The sequence below is a fragment of the Apteryx rowi genome, unplaced genomic scaffold (assembly GCF_003343035.1).
Source record: "Apteryx rowi isolate R43461 unplaced genomic scaffold, aptRow1 scaffold_27, whole genome shotgun sequence".
Taxonomy (NCBI): domain Eukaryota; kingdom Metazoa; phylum Chordata; class Aves; order Apterygiformes; family Apterygidae; genus Apteryx; species Apteryx rowi.
The window spans coordinates 1500751-1522988 of NW_020449085.1; the positions used below are offsets into that span (position 1 = coordinate 1500751).

At 46.4% G+C, this 22238-nt stretch overlaps 1 long non-coding RNA gene across 1 annotated transcript in view; it reads left to right on the forward strand.

Annotated features, from left to right (window-relative positions):
• LOC112967287 overlaps window positions 1-21209 on the forward strand; it is a 97088-nt gene extending 75879 nt beyond the window's left edge. The window contains exons 10-16 of the long non-coding RNA XR_003253914.1: window positions 1042-1102; window positions 8436-8741; window positions 10605-10825; window positions 11647-11782; window positions 18494-18646; window positions 19324-19429; window positions 19754-21209. This is a non-coding gene — a long non-coding RNA (uncharacterized LOC112967287). The remainder of the gene's footprint in view (window positions 1-1041; window positions 1103-8435; window positions 8742-10604; window positions 10826-11646; window positions 11783-18493; window positions 18647-19323; window positions 19430-19753) is intronic.
• Window positions 21210-22238: the final 1029 nt, after the last annotated feature.

The following is a 22238-nucleotide window of genomic DNA, read 5'->3' on the forward strand; positions in this document are numbered from 1 at the left end:
ATCAGAAATCTCGGGAATGTTGCCTCTGGGATACAACTGAAGGAACTGGGACTGTCTGGTCACAAAACAACTTAGAGGACACTTGGTGATGCTCTGGCAAAGAGGGAGGGAATGATCAGTTCTTCACATCCCCAAGATAGTAGGAGGGCAAGAAGGACTTAACTTGCAGCAAGGGAGATTCAGGCTAGACATTGGGAAAGGGCTAAGAATAGTAATGTCATGAGCAGTTTTCCTGGACTGGAGAGGGAGAGTCTCCAGTGCTGATGCTTGTTAGGAGCAGTTTTGGATATGTGCCTGTTAGGAAGAAGTTGACCCCACCTTTTCATAAGCAGATAGACAAGATAACTTCTCAAGGGTCCAACTGAGTTTTCCATGTCTTCTCATTGTGCTCTTCTGAGGACAGGTTTTCTTAGATGCTCTCTGTCCCAAACAGTTTCTAATTGGTTTGTTCTGTAAGTGTAGGTCCTGGTCAAAAAGAGCACTTCCAGGCACAACGCTGTAGAAATAATAATGACTGAAGGCCTCGAGAACAATTGTGTTTTAGACAGGGAAATGTGTGATGGTGACTTCAGGACCCATTTCTTATCCAGTCTTTAACACTGGTTTCTGAACCAGGAATATAAGTTTTCTCTGCTGGCTGTTCTGTCACTGAAAAAACAGCAAAACTGTTTTTGCTCTTTCCTTTTTCTTGACATCTTGCAAAACAGTCTATTTCTGTTACAGGCCCGTTAGTGGGGTGCCACCATTGCTGAGCAGTGCTGGTGATGCAGTAAAGATGTTTCAGCAAGATTCAGTGCTTGGTGAGTGGAGGCTTCTTTTAAACCAAATGCCTGTTCACTCACTTCTGCTTATTTCTCTCATTGTCTCGTTTGTTTGTTTACACCTGATCTCAGCAGCGGATGCGTCTTTGGCCATATAGCTGTTGGTCAGACCTCCTCACTAACGACATTGGAGCAGAGCCTCCGAGCTATCCCCAACATCCTTATGAAACTGTCAGTATAGTCCTTCTAAACCAGTGTCCTCTTCTCATCTCCCCAGCAGAATCCATTCACAGATGCTTCAGAGGAAGCTGCAAGACGGTCCCTATGTGGGCTACAATGCCGTAAGTTCAGAGAGATGTTTCTCGCTCCTGTTCTGCACAAATGACATGTGCTCACTAGCCCACATCTGTACCAGCCACGGGCTGGTTTGGGTTTTTTAGTCCAAGCTAATGTAGCTCTGGGGCTCCGTGGGAAACAAAGGGCATGTCTGAACGGGGAGGACAGGCAGACTGAGCTGGCTCTGCCATTGCGAATACCAGAATGGAAGTGCCAGGAGCTGCAGGGCTGAGATGCTGAGTTGGCTGGAAGAAAACTGGCTCAAGTCTAGGACAGTCTAGCTTCACCCCACTTAATGAGCCTTTCTGAGAACAGATTCAGTGGTGTGGGTGCAGGTCTGCTCAGGTGTGCTAACCTGCTCCTGAAAGTGAACTGGGATGGTCTTGCAACCCTGTCCTGTGTTATGTGAACTTATCAGCTCAGTTCTGCATTGCTTTGGGTCTCTCTGTCCTGTGCCCAGAGATGAGGCTAAAGGTAAGAGCAATAACTCAGTGCCTGATTCCAGGTCTTCCACTGATAAATCTTGATATAGTGGTCAAGTGAGCTCTTCTTCCTCCTCCATCCCAGCTGCATCCCAGCTAGGTTTCTACTGAATCTGTGATTATTGTGATAAAATTGCARCTAAATCCTACCAGCTCTGAAGCATGAACTATGAGGGTTGGTCCTTACATCAGACATGTAATTACCTGTCTGCAAAACTATGAAAATGTACAAGGAAAAAGAGAGGGAAAAGCAAGATCTCTGTCAAATGAGAGAAAACCTATCATTTCCCCCCCTTTTTTTTGTTTTTCTCCATTCACAGCAGTACATAGCTGTGCTCAATCCATCTAGGAAGCTGCTCAGAAATCAAACTATCTGATAAGCTACCATCTTGTAGCTCCTCACATATGAGAACATAAGACTTAATATTTGAAAACCCTGGAAAAACTCTGAAATTTGCAAAATCTTAGAAGCAGGAAAATCTGTTACAAGGAAAATCTTTTTGTGTTAAATGARTACTGGCTTGTAATCAGAATGGCAGTGCTATTTGTTAAATGCAAGTTACTTAAATAATTCATTTTTCTCACTAATTATACAGTACGTGGTTAGTTTCAGTGATCACATGTAATTAAAGCAGAACAGTCTCTGTAGTACTGTCATGACTTTGATGGTGCTGATCGAGAAGAGACTAAGATTTCCTTGTAGTCTGCAGATTATGTGCTAATTAAGGGGTTTACACGGAATGTCATGTATATCCTGTGCTTGGAGACAGACCATGAACATACTCAATATCTTCTGGTTTCCTAGAGGTCCGTAGATTTGACTAAGGTCCCAAGTTATCAAAGCCTCTGCTTAATTTTAAATACATGCTTAAAACCTTTCGAAGTCAATGATGCCTAAGTGTGTGCTTCAGCTTTAGTCACACACTTGAGAATTTTGCCGAATCAAGGCCACTGGCTAGTTAGGGATAAAGCCTAACTAGTACTTGTTCTTCCCCAAGGATACATCTTATCTCCTTGATTAGTTGATCCAACACAGCAGGCTTGGAACACCTATGTGAAGGCACAAGTGACTTCAGTGACTGTCACAGTTAACTTAATTTAGTTTTAAACACAATAGGCAAATCTCTAAGTGCTTGAAAAGTTCTTTCCCCARGAAACTAAATTAAACTATATGTAGGAGGAGAAAAATATATCATCTGTGGCTATATTATTTTAYGATGCCAACCAGTGGAGAAGCCTTACAGAAAATTACTGTATAGTGAAAAAGGCTTGGTTTTCGGTGTTTGCTTTAATGACTGGACCTTTGTTCTGCCTTTTAACTGTGACCATTTAATAACCACTTGACTCACCTTGCCCTCAGCAGGATGTTGCACACAGCTTCACTGCGTTTAAGAACACAGTCAAAATTAAAAATGTAATTTAATGATCCAGTTGGTAACAGACAGATTACCCAATAGCCTGCCTGCGGAGTAGACCTTCATAAGCATCCTTCTATACAAGAACACTTCCCTCAGCAAAAAAACCTTACAGGCATTATGCATTAAGCTCCCAAGTCATCTCATCTGCAGTCTATAAATCCTGTATGTAGAATCGCTACAGAATGTTTAGCCAACAGCAAAATGAGAGAAAATTCTCTCCTTTAACAAAGTAAAGTGGTTCTTACCTTTTCCTGTGAAGCAGGTTGAGATATCTTTGCACAGAGCGTTCTGGGAAGGACATGGGCTGGTCTCTTCTCTGAAGAGTTCAGGATTTAAACGTACAAGTCGGACCAGAGGGGGAAGTGGAAGCAGGCTGCAAGAGGAGGGAGACTTGCCTAAGGTGGCAGAGGGGCCAGTGGCAGAGGTAGTATCATACCCCAGGCTCCCAGTGCAGTGTCCTGTGCACTGCAGCTACAGGAATCCTTTGGTGCTTTGGTTGTTAATTGCGATATTGTCACCACTCGGATGTGGGCAAACCCTAAATGGAAGGATGTTGTTATCTACAAGGCATCATGATGGGTAAAGAAACTGTAAGAAGCAATTTTTTTATACCCAGGAGAGTTGAAGAGACCTCCTAAACATCTGTTCAGCTCAGGAGGGGAGGTACCTGGAGGGAGAAGGTAACTGACAGCTAAGGGCTGGGGCAGACAGGTTTGACAAAAAGAAGAGGAAACATGTACTGACCGAATGTATCAGTGGACTTCAGTTCTCCACACTTCAGCTCAGTTCCTGTAAGGAAATGTTTCCTACCAAAGGAACCAAACAAGCAAACCCTGAAAAAGCCGTGTTTCAGCACAGAAAGCCTGCAACATGACAGTAATGTCCATCTAGTCTACAGGTCACAACCAGACAGTGCAGCAAGGGAAATGGAGGTTTTGGTTTGAGAGAAAATTCTCACTTGCCCTGAGGGAAGAACAACAGGTCTTTCTGCCTGGTCTTCATAAACAAATTCATTGGACCTGACTCTCCTGTCAGGCAGGGATAGGAAAAGAAATAATGAATTTGAATTGCAGTAAGAAAAATTTAGGTTAGACATTAGGAAATTCCTCTTGCAATGACRATAGTTTGGCCATGCAATAGCTTGCCCAGGAATGACTTCTAAGGACAGATTAGAGAAATATACATAGGTAGACCTGATCCTGCTTAGATCGTTTCCTCTCTGGAAACTCACTTTAGATATCTGCAAAACCAAGACCTGAGTTTTTTTCAGTTTAGACTAGATATTTTCTGGGTGGGAGCAGGCAAAACATTATGCTGAGGCAAAAGCCCATCTCTCCCAGGGATCTCCATGAATTTCTCAGAGACTAACGAACATGCTCCATGTGCTTTCATGGCTGAGCTGCATGCTYTTGGTTTTTGGACCTCTGCAGCTGCATTAGTTGTAGATGGATTAGATGTAGAAGGTGATGATGCCGCAGTTGTGAGCTCCCAAGGCAGACCTTACTGGTGTTCCTGCTCAGCACTCTGTCTTACACAAGGTGCTTCATCAAGGTCCACAGAAAATCAGATCAGATGAAATGCTATTTTGAGTGCCTCGTGCCAGACTTAATTCCTTCAGCTGTGGCACTCTGTGAAAGGAGTCGAGTGCCCTTGACTGTAGCAGCTCTCTGGAGAGATAATTCTTTGGTACCTCCAATTGTAACTGTACCCTCTGGCTCTCTCTTTATCTGGCCCATTGCCAAAATGATGTGAATATGTGTACGCTCCATCACAACACAAATAGTAACAGGAGGCAAAGACACAAGACTAACATTGTTCTTAGGAAATCTTTTTGGTAGCCTTCATTTACAGCTAGTTTGAAGCTGTTTTTTGGAAAGAATAAATTTACTGTAATAGGAGTGAGTCAGCATGGATATATTGCAGGTAAATCATGTCAGACTAATTTGATCACTTAGGCTAATGAAATAACTATCAGTCTAGATAGCATAGATCTATCTGGTTTTCCAGAAGATTTTAACAAAATTTTGCATGATGGATTATAGTACAGACTCCTTAAATGTAGGTTAAAATAATCCATTATTGAAAAGGATAAAATACTGGCAAGAAGGCAGAGTCATGACTTGGAGTTAAAGGTGAGTGTCAATGAGGAAGTGGCTGAGAAGTGGAGTCTTGCAGGATCCTCTTCTGGGACTCTTTATTAATGTACACAACTCTGCAGCATGCAGAATCGTGAAATCTGCAGATGATGCAAAACTAAAGGGATCAGGGAAGACTTAGTGGTCTTTCTTTGGAGAGAAATTGCTTTGGGCAATATAATCTTGCCAAATTTTGTAAATAGACTCAAAAGTACAATATGATCCTGACTGGATCAAAATCCTTCCATGACCGTTACAGGAYCTTCAGTGGAGCACTGGAAGTACAAACTGTTGAGTCTCTTCAATGGAGATGGGCAGATCTGTGTGATAAGGTGTGGTGTAGGTGGGGGGAGAGGGGAATGACCAACAGGAGGAGAGAACTAGCAGATTTTTCCATCATTTTTCATTTAGCAAGTCCTTAAGTGGGTGAGTCACTCACCATGAACATTTGCACAGCAGCATTTGATAGAAAAGTAGTGGTGGTGGCCATGTTTTATTATAGTATATAAAATATTATATATTCTGTTTGTAGCTGATGTASCAATTATGTCTGAGAGAACAGTAAGGGCTTACCTAAGTGCGAAGCTGTTCCTGGGTACCTGGGGTGCCTTTGGAAGGAGGGGGAACTGAATAGGAGCAAAACATTCTTGTTCTAGTGCAAATGTGTTCGCACACAGAGGTAACTGTGAACGGATACTATACTTTTGGTTCCTACCTCATTATAATACACAGTAGTGTTGAGAGTAGCCCTATCCCAGGCATTTTTAGCTTTATAAGTGCTGTTCTTGTCACAGCCATCATCTGAGYTTCTGATTTTAGGTGCTCCTCATTACCCAACCTCTAGGCAACATCTTGCCAGTCCAGGCAAGAAAATCATTTCCTTTTGCTCAGAATGCTRCACTATTCCCATCAAGTGCAAGACAGCTGAGCTGTCCAGCAGACAACACTCAATGCTTTCCAGCCATTTCTACCAATTTTTAAGAGTAATGCGATGACTGTGCTACACCAGTGACAGTGTTACATGCACGCTTCTTTCTGCTACCATGTGAACAAATGTTCAGTCTTTGGAAGATGTACTAAAACTAGCAGCTGATTTGTCACATGAGATTCTGAGTAGAGGGAACAGTGAAAACAGCAAGGGAGTATTTTTCCTCTGTTTTGGTCTCTGAATTAAATCAGCTTCTGAGGCAACATTCATTTCTGGGAGCAGAATGATGCTTTTGGATTAGGATTTCTGCAAAAGGAGCAATCTTTTGGGGTAGCTGACCACATGTATTTCAGAGTTAGTGTAGATGTGTAAAGGTGACCAGTCACACTTACAGTATACGCAGATGCCATGTTCCTGATTTCTCTCCCACTGAGAAGCTGTCCTAGAAGTCTTCATACATCTGCTATCATTAACAGAAGGGCAAAAATATTAAAATATAAGCCACAAAGTAAATCTCTTGAGTAAATCAAAGATAGGACCAAAGAAGAAATATGAAATTCCCATGTATTAGGCATAACTCATTCTCACTGCCAGTTCAAAATTAGCAGGAGACTTTAATGATACTATTGTTTAAGGAAATTAGACCTGACACTAGCCAGTTACCTTTTTTTTCTGCTTGGTTAGGATTTCCTATTGTTTGACACTCATTAGAAATCACAGTAACCTGCTGTAAAGGCAGTCCAATTAAGATTCCCTGCCTCTGTACAAGATTACTCATCACACCACAGCTACCTGGTAATTGGAAAATAACTAGTGAATTAGTATGTCTTACAGAAGCTGTCATCTGAGCATTTCAGGTAACATACCAGAAATGATGGTACAAAGAATTTAGTCATACACAACAGCTAAGAAAAAGCTGTAGCAGGAAGTTAATGCGACAATAACACTTATCAGATGCAGAAATAATTATTAATCCTTAATGATCCTGGCAGATCATTTCTTCATGGGGATTTACCTGCCCTTCTGATCCCTTCAGTGCCTCCAGCATGAGAACACATGAATTCCTACCTGAAACTGAGCCCCAGCTTCTCCTTATTCAGGGCACTACCCCACCGCCCAGTGAGTTAYAGAAGCCCTGGTGTTTGCTGGTCCAAGCCTAAGGAGTCCCACACAGAGGGACTCAAGCTCCAGAGGCACGTGGAAACAGTCAGGCTTCTCATGTGCCCCTCAGCTCGGTCTCCCAAGTCCCTGAGCTGCTCTGCCTCTCCCTGTGAAGTAGGAGCCTACTCCATGCACTAGCAGCTGGTGCTGAAGCCCTCCAAGACTGCTTGGCGCCGGCTCTTGTGAGTTCAGGGCAAGCTGTAACRTACTGACGCTGGATGTGAAGTTGCTCTCTGGAGGTGGCTCCCTGGTAGAGGACAAAGAATATGGCAAATTCTCCACTACCTCGGGCAAGGGAGGTTTCTGCTTTTTTGGTTGAAGAGAGAGGGTGACTAATGTGAAGCTTATGTSTTACAAGGTTATGAATGCCAAGACGTAGCAAACACAGGGCTGTGAGTGGATCAGGTCAGTGAGGGGATATTGTTGTCGGGGGCTGTTAGAACAGCTGGTGGGGCTGTACAGATCCAATCTGCACAGGCAAGAACAGAACATAAGTTGTATGACTTGAGCAAATTCAGCTACATGAAGGTAGCACAATGTCTTCCAGGGAAAGATCTCTAAGGACACACTTGCAGGACAGCAGGATAAGCTGCTAGTTCCAAGTATACTGCCTTCTGTCTCCTGCCAGAGGAAACCTTTTTTAGCTAAACCAGAATGTGGAATGGATGAAAAATTCAGTTGATTCCTGCAAAGAGGCTGTATATTGCAAAGGGCTGTCCAGGAAGCATCATGAGGTCTTGCAAGGAGATAAGCAGAGAGAGGCTTCATAGTGGTTATATCTGCACGAGCAAGCAGCAAGGTGCAATAGGAGCAGATCTGGAGAATGAAACATTTGGTGCTGGTCTGCTGTATGCATCTTGGGGGATTTGCTTGGGAAAGCTCTAATCTGGCCCAAGGCTTGGAACACCCGATAGCAGCTGCAACATGTTAGGTGAGATTCTGGAGCTCATCTTTTCAATTAGGTCCATCTGAAAGACATCCAGTTCTGCAGTGTGGACCTAAGCGCAGGAAGTGGAGATGGTCAGGAAGGACTCCAGAAGGGCTGTTCTGCTCCAAAATAGAACACAAATGTTGATACAGCTCTAGAAGAGTCTGCAGAAAGCCAGTCARACTGGCTCCTCATTCCCAGAAATGGCTAACAAAGTTAATCTGAACATGCACAGCCTGTTTTATTGTTTTTAAAACATGTTCACTCTGAAATGCTTTTGTTCTAGGGAAGCAACACTTTGCATCCAGGAAGTTGCTCGTTTTGTGATTAGCATCACCATGGCCCTAGAGGGAAGGGATGGCACTGTCTGGACAGACTTCAGGTCTGCTGAGGGTACTTGCACCTGATACTCAGCTTGAGATCCAGTCTACAAGTAGAAGAGTTGCTGACTCCAATGATGACTTTGGGTTTAGGGTCCAAGAGATGGTGTGCTGTGTGGGGCCACAGAGTCAAATGAGAGTGTTCAGAAGTACAGTTCACCCAGTAGGTGTGACATGAGTTTCCAGCCTCAGTTTGACAGAGGAATGTACAGGTAAGATTAACTTTATCAGATTATTGTTTATCCTCTGCAATGCATTCATTTTTTTATCTAGAGGATACCATCCTTATATCACACTGCCCAACTCTATGTATTCCCTGTATATTCAAATAGAAGATGGATGAATTTCCACTTCTGATAGTTCATCCTGCAAAACCGAGAGAGAGAGATGGAAAAAAAGACTATAAGAAATTTCACAAAACTGTAGAGGGGCCCTTCTGCCTCAGTGAGATGACTGATCACTTTTTATTTTTGCTCAGATGCCAGGTCTGGATTTGAAATAAAAAAGTAATATACTGTTTTATAAAGTTATTTCAGGAGGGGGCCCTGAAGGAGGAATGTAGAATGCGGTAAGACAGGGCTGGAGAGATCAGACAGGCTCCAGGAGAACAAAAGCTGCCACTGTTAGGGATCTGGGAGCTGATGTTGGATGAAGCGGGGCCTCCCGCTGCTCTCGGCTCGCTGTTGCCGTGGCCAGGCTGGCATCGCTGTGCAAGGGGAAATGCAGYGAGGAGCTAATCTATTGAAACAGAAGGACAGACTTAGCTTGAGAAGATGAGCATGCTGAGCTGGTTTCTGCTCTGTTACACCCTGAAACCTCACTGATATCTGTAGAGCTCCCCAGCTATAACTAGGAGCAGACAGGGGTTCTTTATGCATTTTCTCCAGAGCCACACTGTTGAGGATTTGGTGAGGACTGGAGAAACTGATACTGAGATTTTTAGCTCTGCAGGAGGGAGTCTGTGTTTGCTTAATTTGGGAAGAGACAGTCATATAACTTACAGTATGTAAGGCTTAAGCAGTGAAAGTATCCTCCAGAGCGTAGCCTAGGGTTCAAGGCAGCTAGGAAAAGTCTTTCAGGCTGCTTGAGTCTTTCCACAATGCTTCCTCCGTTCCCCCAGGTACTCACAAAGAAATGCCTGCTGCAAACAATGCAAACATTTCCACTTTTAACGAGGCATGAAATGGAAAACATCCAGTCTGGGCCAGCTGCTTGGCACCTTCATACAGGGAGCCTCTTTTATAAGCACCTTCTCTCCCTGCGAGATTTTAAGACAAGTGTCCCTCTGGAGTGACAGTTTGTCTGATTTAATTCTGAAAGCTCCAGAAACTGCTGCAATTTCTGTTATTGAGGTCGCGTTCGAATGCTTTTTCCATAAGGGTACTTGTAAACTGCACTCTGGGTTGGCAAACAGTTTGATCAGATGGAAATGTGAACACACCTTTTATAAGCAATGTGCTGTGCTTCCTGAGAGGACAGCATCACATCTGGCAATCAGTCGGTATTTCTTCAAGATCTGGTTGCCCATGCACGTGCCAAACAGCACGGGAAGCACTCTCTGGCAGTTCCCAATAATGTGCTCATTACGGCGCGATCGTATTGCAGTCCCCGTTTGTGCAAGAGCTACACTCTAGGACCAGCAGGGATTATGACTGCCGTGTTTAGTCTGACCTCCGGTATATGAAGGGCTATATAATTTCTCCCAGAAGGTGACTTAAAGAGTGTCCTCTGAAAAATAGCTAATCTCATAATTCCACCTAGTTCTCTGGCAAGCTCTTCCAGTACTGAATGGCTTTCACTGCTGTTTCGTTATGTTTGATTTCAAGGCTAAATTTTTAGTTTCCAGCTTTTGCAGTTTTCTCGAAAGAGGGATCACGATATCTGAAAGCCTTTTCTCACAATTGCCTTCCACCATATAAGTGCCTGTAGCGGTAATCAGATCCCTTCTCAGTCCCCTCTTTGATAAGCTGGCAGGTCTGGGCTCCTTCCGAAGCTGGACTCCTTTTGTTCCCCAGCTCCCGGATCGCTTTTTGGCTCTGCTGACATCCCTTCTGTATTTCTTCTTTCTTTTTGAGGCAAGGAGCATAGACTGGACATGGTTTGCCAGCATTTTGTCACTGGTGGTGTGTACAGAAGAAGAAACACTTTCTGCTTGGGTTTGTGATTCCCTTTTTTAAACACTGAGAGATTGGAAGAGTCTCCTTAGGGCAGTCTGCACTGCAGCAAGGGCTAAGGCAGATCTCTGTCGTGTCCTCTAAGTCCTTTTCAAAGCAACTGCTTTCCAAGGCAGTATCCGGTAAGTGTAACCTGCATTTCTGGTTTCAGATGTCTTACCTTGCATTTGACTTCTTAAATCATGTTTTATTGGAGTGTGGCCAATTCTCAGTTACTTCAGATCACTGTATATTGGTAGTCCAGTCTTGTTTTCCTACCACCAATCTTGTTGGCATCTGCAAACTTTGCCACAACAAGGATTTTTGTAGCGTCATTTAGATTGTTGATAAAAAACAGTGAATAAAACTGGAAGAGGAGTTTCACTCTTCTTTTATCCAAGATATTTTTGCCCAGTGCAATATTGCTGTACCTTTATTGAATTGTGGCTATTGGAATATCTAGTAGAATGCCTTTGAAGAATAGCCAGTTTTCCAGAAATGCTTTCCACTTTAAATGTGTCTTCCCAGTGCATTATGCCGACAACTGAGGTTAAGGCTTGGGAAAATAGAAATGTTAAGTGCACAGGTGTGTGCGTCACTGCCTGGTGCCAGGTTGTTTGCACAAGTGTAACCAGATCATGCCCTGTGGTATCTAGGCAACTTGCTGGGTTTTAGATCAGCAATTAACTCCTCTTTGGCCCTCAGAGGTCCAGTAGGAGGTTTCCGCATGCAGAATGCAGCAGTTTCTGGGCTGAAGGCATTATTGTTGCTCAAGAATTTTTGTTTCTGGCTTTATGAGATGTCTGGTAGCTAGCTTCTGGGTTGGAATCCACCGCAGTAATGCAACGTTGCTGCTTCCCATCATGGGGAGAGGAAGCGAAAGCCATGCTGGACGTTCTGTCTGTGGTGGTGCCCACCTGGTAGAACATACTGTTAATACACGTTTTGAACGTTTCTTTTCCAGAGGAAAGGCCAGTGTGCAGCCAGTCCCAGTTACCAACCTGGGTCTCCATGGGGAACAGGGCTGACAGTAGCTCCTGCTGTGATTGCCATGGAGGAAGCTGGGTCTACGAGCTTCTCCAGAGCCATTCGAGGGGACTGTAAGTAGGTACCAACGTTCCCAGCACAGCATTGCAGGCCCTGAAACTAAGAGATTTTCAGTTTTAATAACAGCTCTGAAGGGGCAAGGCACTGATATGGCAGAAGGCCACCTTTGCCTTCCCTCAAGTGATGTGGGTTGTTCAGGACCTCTAATGGATGCAATCCAGGAGCTTGCTTAGATTCCAGATTATGAGGGTTGCAAACCTTTGACTTTGTTTCTAAATATCCTCCTCACCCTCTAAAACTAGACTCAAAGCCACTGCCACCTGACTTTGGGACGTGGTGGTGTGGTAGGAGTCCCCACCTTTTGCAGTGCTTCCTAGGGCAAGAGGTGTCACTGTTGCGCATAGGGACAAAGGCAGCTGTTCTGACAGTGACTGTGTAGCAAATCACTTTAAAGAAATAATGCCTCAAAGTCTCAGAAGTGCTTAGAGGGCCCCGGCCAAATATCCCCAGGCTGGTACAGCAGGGCACGAAAGAAATAGTTGACATTCAGAACTTGATCTTTAGCTACATAGGACCTGAAAGCACGGGCATGTTTGCACCTCTGGGGACAGGAGTAGGAGGAAGCAGGACAGCGTTTGACATGGTAACAGGAGCTCTTRCTTGCACAGCTAGAGGCAGAACAGTCATCATTAAAAGAAGGTGACTTGGCCTTCACGGAGACATTGAGTTGCTCAGGGTTGCAGCTTGCCTGGGCTTTGAGTCGTGAACTCATGGTGACATTGGCTCTGTACAGGAGACTCTGAAAGAAGGTTGTGGCTGGGGAGCTCTGGCACCACCAATGGGAAAAGGTCATGAAAAATAGAACGGAGTGCCTTTGACAGGAAGCAAGGAATATCTCTGACTATATACAAATATCCAACTGCTTCGTTTCAGGCCCGTTGCTCATGGCATGCAGGCAGGAGAAAACGTGAAGGGAAGGCAACTGAAGGGAGCTTCCTCTACATGCAGCTCAGTGCAACCGGGGAAAACTTTGGGCAGCCCATCCCCCCTTTCTCCCTGGTTTTCATTATTATTTTTTATAGCCACAAATAAGAACTTTATTGACTTTATTCATTGCCTGTCAGGTGCCCAATCAACATTTGGCAATACAGCATTTCCCAGAAAGTGCTGACCTGGTGAGAGCTAGTGGAGCAGGAGGTGCTGAGGGAAGGCCTCCATCCCCCTCCCGTCCCTGGTTGCTCTTTTAATTATCTTTCCAAGCTGAAGTAGGACGTGTACCCCTGCCTCACCCTCACTGCCTGCCTGCATTCCAGAGCACCGGGGTCACGGGAGCTCCCCTGGAGAGTGTGAATGTGATGTTCTCACTGGGTTAGAGGTCCCTGTCAGGCTTTCAGGAGATACGAGTGCTGGGGGAAATCTGTCCAGCTCTAGTGTTCCTGAGAGCAGTGGCAGATGCTAGAGACTTTTCCTATTTTTGTTCCTCCCTCCTTTAAAATGAAGAAAAATGAATCTCGGGGCTCATTTCTAGCCAGCTGTTCCTAGTTGTGCTGATGTCCTGGTCCAGGAACATTTAAGTTGTAACAGTTGTGCTGTTACAAAAGCCCATGTCCAGCTTGCCATGAGTGTCCACACTGAGAGTAATACTGTACCACTGCAGTACTTTATATCCATCCCTGAGCTTCCACCATTTCACTTTCCTCTATAGGTTAGCTGTCAGTCCTGTGGAAGCACTAATTAATGGGGAATTAAGCAGATGGGAGGCTTCACCGGCAGGCAGCCACAACTGTAGCAGAGATGGGATGACTGGGAAGGAGGCCTCAGGCATCCCCTTGAAAAGGTGCTGCAGATCTTCAGCGGTGTGGTTTTGGCCGTGGTTGGACAGCACCTGAGAAAGCACCTGGGGCATCGAGCACAGGGACAGGGAGGAGTCGATCAGTGGGCAGGGTGTCCTGTAGAGCTGATGATGAGGCATTGCATCCTTTCTTAGGGCTGGACTAGGCCACTGTATGGGGAGGAAATTTGCAGTCCCTGGCCAGTCTAACAAGACTGCACGTGGCAGCACAGCGTGTGCAAAGAAGAGCTAAGCTCTCCCTTCTCCCATGTGCTTTTTGAATTTGTACAGGACTCAGACTCTATGCATAAAAATGCAGGGGTCCTTCCTGAAGGATTTTTGATAGAATTTCCTGCAAGTTAGAGGATTTTAAGATCTAGCAGAAGATTGACTAGAGGGAGAGAAACGTATTTTTATGTACTTCGGTGTGTATTGGATTAATAATAAAATTCAGGTGTGACAAGCCAGAGGCAAGTTCTGTTCTATCCGAAGATTAGCCCATGTGCAGCAGCTCCAGCAGGTCTGACAGGTTCCCCTGTCAGATCCCTGGGCTCCCACAGCAGCTCCCTTGAGCCCCCTTTTCCCACACAGTCGCGCCTGGATTTCTCCCTCGGGTGTGGGTGGCTTGGTTTGCACTGAATTGTGGTACCTGCCTTTCCACATCTCGGGTTTTCTTTGCTCCCTATCTCTTAGATTCCAGCTCCATGGAGTAGGTCAGGGCAGTTCCTCCCTCTTCTCTGCCACAGTCTTCTCTGCACATTTTTGCCTTTTTTCTCTGTGTTCCTCTCCTCCTACCTCCATGTGAAGTTCCCTTCTGTCCCTGTTGCACTCTGGTCTCTCCGGTTGCTCTGACACGGTCTCTTCTGCCCACACATCCTCTTGGGGCTCCGCAGCCCCTGTAAGGTCTCTTCCCACACCCCTGCCCTGGGGCAGCAGCTGGCAAAGCTGCTTTGTGGCTGTGAGTGGTTTTGTCACCTGGAGTGAAGGTGCCTGAGGGGCCTGGCACTTCCATGCCCATGAGGAGAGCGGCGTGGGCTCCCCCTTCCTCCTGCCCAGAAGCAGAGCTGGTGGGTGGCAGAGTGTCGGAGGAGAAAGTGGACAGGGCAAATGGGGGCAGCTTTTTCCTTGCCAGCGCCAGAGCCCCAGCCAAGCTCTGGCACCACTTCAGGTTCCCCTGCCCAAAGAGTTCTCCCCACATCCCACAGTAAAGGAGGAGAGGGCCAGTTCCCCTCCTGGTCTTGGCTCTTCTCCTTGAAATAGCAAACCTTACCATTAAGCAAGGACACAAACCCTTACAGCCCTCACCTAAATTGGGTGCCTGCAGCCTGGTCCCTTCCTGGCCATTTTTGGAGCATACAATCATATCAAACACCCTGTCAAGTCACCAGAGCTGGGTCTCTTCAGTTGTCCTCAGCTCCAAGTCCACAGCGAGAGATACAGACTGTTTAGAGAAAGGGTCCCAGCCTTACTGCCTAATCAGATGACCGCTCATGTGAGCAAATGCCACCAGTGGGAGCTGAGGCATCGTAATCCAGCCCATAAGGCTCCTTTAAAGACATTTCAGCAGCTCAATTAACTTTCCACTTCTGTGTTTTCTTTTTTCCTCCTTTGCTTTCATGGTCATTTAAAATAAATAAAGTGAGCAGAACATGGCAGCCTGATAACCACCATTTAATTTTCTTCCCACGGGTCTCCAGATTATTTGGTGATTCAGTGGCAGCAGGGGGAACATTTACGGAAAGAGAGGGGGGAGCTTCCCGCAGGGACAACAACACAAAACAGGGCCCCTGAGCATCCCTGAGGAAATACGTGCCTCTGGTTTCTTTTTAAATACCATGGATATGGTGAATGCAGCCAGCGTGCCCAGGCCTTGGAACTGATACAGCCACCGCTTCCCCGCTTTCGTGGCGTTCCTGTTCTCACTCCCTGTCTCACTGCCCTTGTTGTTCTCACATTGTGAAGTGTGGATGAAGACCAGTGTTCAGGATACATTTCACGCTTCTGTGCAAACACAATATGAGATGGAGAATTCGTACCCTTAGACGAGGAGAGGAGAGTGTATTTTCTCATAATAAGGAAACACAGCCAGATTGGAGCCTGCCAATTTCTCTTCAATGCTCCCGACTTCCCTAGGAACTTCAAACAAACTAAGGCTTTTAAGCAGGCGGAGGGAAGTATATCATATTAAAAAAAGGAAACAAATCCTCTTGGATCTTTTTGACATTCTCAGAATTATTCTCGAAACCTCTATCTTCGTAGGTGACTTTTCCAGCTCCCGCATTCGATCTGCTCTGACTGCAGTGGTGGTGAAGGAGAATACCATGTGCTTTCTGTGTTTGCGAACAATTAATAGTGGTACTGCGTTTCACTGGAACAGCATGTAAAACGCACCCCAGGAGGGGAAAAAAATAGCAACTAACCAGACTGTTAAGCAGGCCAGAGCTTTTGCTGTCCTATAGGAAAACACAATGTGGGGGTTTGCTTATTCATCAGCAGCAGTAAATAACGGGCACTCACCTTGAGTTCTCCTTCAGCTACTTCTTCATCTCCCCAGCCTCTGTGCTAGGCACAGAGAAGAAATATTTACTGTATTTTGGATGACAAACTGTGTTTTTATAGCTGTCCAAATTTTAGCTGTTGTTTTCTCTCTGAAAAAAACATGGTTTTCATAGCTTTGGCTTCTGCTTCCCCAGCATCAAAAGCCTCTGGAGTGCATTCTGCCAGTCTGACACTGAAAATTAGTCCTGAGCCATTTGCCTGCACCTGTCAACCCTGCATCGTACCCACGCATTGTGTATGCAGGTGGTTGGCTGGGGAAGGACGCATAATGCACGTTAGTCATTTAATACATTTATAATCTAATCTCTCGGAATGGCACAGTCAGCAGGTTTTCTTGCTCCTTCTGCAGCAGACACGTTTCTGTCCCTACATCGTTCGGTGCCTGTGCCAGAAGGTGTTGGCTGGCCCAGCACCAGGGTGCTAAATCCCTTCAACAAAGACTAGGGCAGCATCAGCTTCCCCACACTGAGGCTCGACTGCGCCTCTGCCCGCCCTGGCAAGGCAGGACCCATGTCTTGAAGAGCGACTGTCTGTCCTGTGACCCCCGGAGCCCACAGCCTCTTCACTGAGGTCACCCGCAGGAGTGTCTGCCTGACAGCTCCAGCTGTACCGGGAGCCCCCGGCATGTGCCTTGCCATCGAATGCTCACAGCACCCCTTCGCCGCATCCAGACATCCTGACTTTCAGTTGATCTCGCTCAAGCTGAACGTGAGCCCAGAGGTGCAGAGGTTACAGAGCTTTTTCCTCCCAACCATCTGCACTCTAGAGTCATCCTGTCTTGTCTAATTTTCCAGTGGCAAGCAGAAAGGCTAGGCAGTGCGTGAGTTGGAGATGGCAGTGCGCCTTGGAAGTCCCAACAAGCCACAAGTGGCCAAGACCTATGAAGTATGTTGACCAGGAGAGCTGCAGCTCCTGGGCTCCTAAAGGCTGTGCCATACCAAGCATCTTCATACAGTTGCCTGTATTAAAATGATTCAGGAAACACATTTTCAGACTGTCGGTGAAATGCATTCATCACTCCCCTGAATATGCAGCAGATTGTTAATGCTTCAGGCCAAATACCATGTCTTTTTTAATGCCTACAAAATGTAGTGCATGTTGCTGGCTCTATATTTATAATAATTATGAAAGTAACGGGAGTAGCTGCATTCCTATAGGCTAAAAATGGCTGGGCACAGACAAAAAAAATGATTCATTGTCACAATTAATGGTTGAGCTTGCACCTGTCATTAATTAGCCTGGCGATAGTGCTATGCAAAAGATCAGGGTGAGAATTAATAGGGAGACAAGAGCCGACTTTTAAGATGGTTACACTACTATTTAGTGTTCCTTCCTTGGGCTGCCCGTGCCCATTTAATTAAAGGTAATGGCACAGCCTTGCTATGCACCAGTAGACCCACAGGCAGGTGGTGTAGAATATTTATATGACAGCGCTCAGTAGAAAACTTCAAAATTAAATTCCCATACAGCTCTCTAAATATAATTCCAAAATGCCGGAGATGGTAAGAAGAATGTTGGCACAGGGTGAGATTGCTGTCGGGAACACATGGTACTGTTCCAGGTTTACGCTGGGCAGCATCTAGAGCAAAGGATCTTGAGATACGCAGGTGCCTTGGCAGCTGTTGTGCTTCAGGGAGTCTAAAATGCTATGATGGACATCCTTCAAGGGGCGGAAGGTGGAGAAACTACAGGAGCATGTGCTACAGATGAGGACTCCTGTAGCTGTCTGCTGCTAAACGCTACAGACACTTTGGTTAACGCTGCTTTCAGTGTGAAACAACACTGCTGACGGGGGGTGAGTGCCAGGGTCTAGGTGTGGTGGCTAAAGGGGGCCAGGGCAGGAATTGCAGGGGCTGCCGGTGCTCAGGGTCCAGGTGGAGGAGTTGGAAGGATAACCTTGCACGGTCTGCCCCAAACCGTGCACCCTTTGAGCAGAGTTGAGCACACCGTTCCCTCGTAAGCCCGTCAGCCAAACGCAGCATGCGCGGGGCTGTCCGGTGGCTGCGTGTGCAGCGCGGGTCCCCGCGCGCCTGGGGGACTTTCCCAGCAGCAGGCTTTCTGCGCTCCAGYGCAGCCTGGCACACCGCAACGGCATCGGCATACGAATGTCACCTTGCTGTTGCCTCCTTAGAGATACCGCTGAGAGTGAAGGAGGAGGGAGAGGGTGTGGAGAGGAGAGCGCTGAGGAGTGCAGCCTGAACAGATGCTGATGGAGAGAAGAGGGATGAGAGGTGTTGCACCGGGATCCACCGAGAGAAAAAGCTCTTGAGAAGAGGCTCCAGCACCTTTCCGGGAGCATGAAGTCAGTGGCAGGGCTGCCCGTTTTCTCTCTTCTATGGCCTTTCCCTGACTTTCATGTCTTTTCTCCTCCCAGCCTCCTTTTCCTCCAAGTGTACCCCTCTGTGAGGAGCGGCTTTGCTCTTTCTTTAATAGGTGACTTTGATGGGTGAGATGGAGCAGGAGCAACTCCTAAGAGCCTGCTGATTCCCGTGAAACACAAACTACACCGAAGAACCTGCTCTTTAGGGTAAGCCACGTCGGTAAAGTTTCTTCTGCAGGTTTTTCCATCGCTCCTTCAGCTGGCTCATTATCTTTTCCTTCTGTGTATTTGGGTCTCCCACCACCCCAAATCCTTTTTTCCGAGTCGCAGCAGCTATGGACTGGTTTATATAGATGGGGTTTAACAAGTCCTCCCCCTGTCCTGTTCCTGAATCGCTGACAAGGCCAATTTGTCTGTTCGCCCATCAGTGTGAAAGCACATGCAAAGTTTTATCTTGGCTGACTTAATTGTTAGGAGCTTCAACCCCAATGTCTTTGTAAATAAAATGGCTTAATCTCATGGGGCAGGAGAGAGTCAAATAAATACATCAATATGGAAATAGATCCACAAAAGGGGAATGAACTGGGACTTTGCAAAACTGATAAAGCATCTTAGGAGACGTGTTGTCGCTACACTTCTTGCATACTCTGCCTAAGCAGACAGTAATGCTGGATCTCAGCCCTGGGTTGTGCGAGAGGAAGGGAGGGAGGGAGGGAGGGAGGGAGGGAATGTGGGCACAAGCACACCGTGACTGAAATTCTTTTATGGATTGATCTGACTTAAATATATTCTGGGGCTGGTCTAATTGCTGGTTTAGTCTCAGGCTTTGATTTTCCTGTTGGTTTCACGTCTCTGTTGCTGCATCTTTCCTGCATTTCAAGCAGCCTTACTGCGGGCAGCACCTGGACCAAACAGATCCTGTGTCAGACCAGAAAGCATGATACCTGTCCTACTCAGCCCTTCCACRAAGAGTATGTAGCGGAGTTAAAGGTATGTAGCATGAGTTAAAGGGAGTGAAGGTCAGACTCCTGCTCCATGGGTGTTTTGCCTGTGGAAGGACGTCAGGGTTTATTTTGAATAACAAAGCCTGTAGCTTCCATGTTGTTCGTGGTGGGCCCATGCTGGTGCAACCCTCAACAGAAGTCTCCTTCATGAATTGTGGCAGCCTAGTTAAATGCAGCACAAAAAGGAGAAGATGCCATGGCCAATTTGTTCATGCTGACACGCATCCCGCAGGATCCTGTCTGCTAGGGGACTATTTGCAAGCTGCCTCTATAGACAACAGCCCTAACTTCTCCCTGCTTTGTATCACAGCCGTGGTGCCCACCCATGTGAAGTGCCGCTCTGCTGATCTGGTGCAGTTGTAGTTCCACTCCCCAGGTGGAAACAGGGACACAAAGTGGAGAATCCCACCGGGCGTTTGGTTCACGAGTCGCAGCTTCTCCTGCCGTGTGTCAGACAAGAGGCAACCTGAGCAACCCGTCGGGGACCTCGGGCAGTTGGACGTTTCTGGGCCGATGTCCGCGGAAAGGCGAGGAGGAGAAGCCTCCCGCTGCGTTGTCTGGGCTGCCGCCGCCGTTTCCGCGGGCTGAGCTCCAGCCCTTGTTTTGCAGCGCGCCACGTGGAATTTTATCACCTTCAACAATGAAATCTGTCACCTTCAAGCTGCTTTATTGTAATCTGRGGACTTTCACCCTGTCCGCTGTAACCCTGCTCCGGGCTCCTACGCCGCAGCGCTGCGTTCCCCGCCACGCCATCRCTAGCATCTATTGATTAGGCTCCTTGCTGATACCGACGGTGTTAACTTTAGGGACTTGTTTTCTTGCTGGGATCAGATAGTTAATTAATCTTCCTCGTTCTCTTTGCCTTGCTTCTGTCTTGCGTTGTCTGAACGCTCTCGTTCTGATGGCTCCTCACCTTCCCCTCCCCACCCCTCCAGTTTGGCGAATCAAAGCCGATCAGACGTGCGGTACAGGCAGCATTCGGGAGTTTTCCTGATCTGATATTTTAAAGAATGCAATGTACAAATATGTGATTTAAACTGTGATACCTTCCTATTGCATCAGTTACACATGTTTGAATCAGATTAGCTGGCGTATCTGATCTTCGAGAAAACAATTTAATAATAAACTCAGGGAAGGGTATTTCTCCAGCAGACGCGGCTTGGCTGTTACAGCTCTTGAAGTGTGTTGCGTAAGGTTTTTTCCTGGTTAGTTTGGGAACACTGACGTGGCAGGATCAGAATACGTTTGCTTGCTGTTTTTCTATGGCTTTTATTGTAGATGCATTTTTCTTCTAGGAGTTAAGTCGTTTTCATTCGAAATGCAGTTATGTACATTTGCATACACATTTGTACGGGCTAATTAAAAACTTACCGTCAGAGTCGCTTTTCTGCTAACAAACAGTATACAGCAAAATGGTTGTTGCTTTTTTGAAATGTCTGCTTTGTTGCAGAAATTTGAGCTTTTTGCAAAATCATTTGGTCAAATCTTTGGGGTTTAGATTTTCAATGAATAATCAATATTTGCAACAAAAGATTTAAACAAAAAGGGGTTTTCATTGAAGTTTTCCATGGGAAAAAATCTATAGCATGTATTATTAAATATGAAGAGGTTTATGCCTTGAGTTGTATGTTGCCGCAGCTCATTATGGCCCCTCAGAAGCCTGAAACGGATTTTTTTCGCTGAACAARACGGCCTGTTCCCCCGCCACGTTCGCGGCAGGCTGCGTACTGGAAGGTGCCTGTGCCCAGCAGCGCGGGCCTGGAGGGCTGCTCCCATCGTTCTCAGTGACATGTGTTATTCCCTAAGCCATGGAAATGCTTATTTCAGAAATGGATGTGTAAAGGATGACAGCAATGTCAGAGCAACAACCAAGGGGCAGCACGTTTTCTCCATGGCATTTTTGTACACCTGCCTCCCYGAGATTTTTAACCCCTGAGATGGCAGCTTGGGGAGAGGAGAGTCCCCTGGTGATGAACGTTGTAGCTGGTGATGGACACAGCTCTTTCCATTAGTCTCTGTCTTGCCAATGGTCTTAACCCAAGCCTGTGAGACATTCCTGCTCTCTCAGAACTAAAATGCCTCTTTGCAGCTGGTTACACACTCGGACATTTTAGGAAATGATACTGGACTCTAGGGCTTGGAATAGGATGATTTCCAGCCCCACCAGCAAGGAGCTAGGAGAAAAAGCTCCTTACTCCGTTTCCCGTGAGCTGCTGGTTTGCCAGCAGTGGAACTTGCAGGCCAGTGCTCCAAAGCGTTGCTTAGGCAGCCAGGCAGGACGCGAATACAGAAATGCTTCAGTCATGTTTTCATTCCCCGTGGCCGAGCTCCAGTATCCAAAATGGGATTACCGGAACAGAAATGCAGTTGTGTTTTGCCTCTGCTGACCTTCAGCAGCTGCAGCTCCGGCCCTGGGTCCCCAGAGGGGATGCACCTCTGTGCTGATGTGTCGGTCCCCGATACTCCTGCCTTGAGCCGATCCCAAGCAGAGACTAACCCGCTAACCTACCCAGCTGTGGGGATTTTGTGACAAGCCAATGGAAACCTTTTCTCCAGCACATACGAAAATGATTTGCAAGGCAAAAATAAGCAGTAATGCAAACATCACACTCTGTTTTGTTTTATATTCCTTTGCTTCAGGAAAACAGGAGGGGGCAAAAAAGGACTGACACTTCACCCCCCCAAGGGCTTTTTCTAAGACGCCTGCTGGGAACACTCTCTGTATGCTTCTCTTTAGGTAGTAGCTCTTCTGATTTTTCTTGCTGCCTTGCAAGTCATACTGAGGAGCCTGGAGA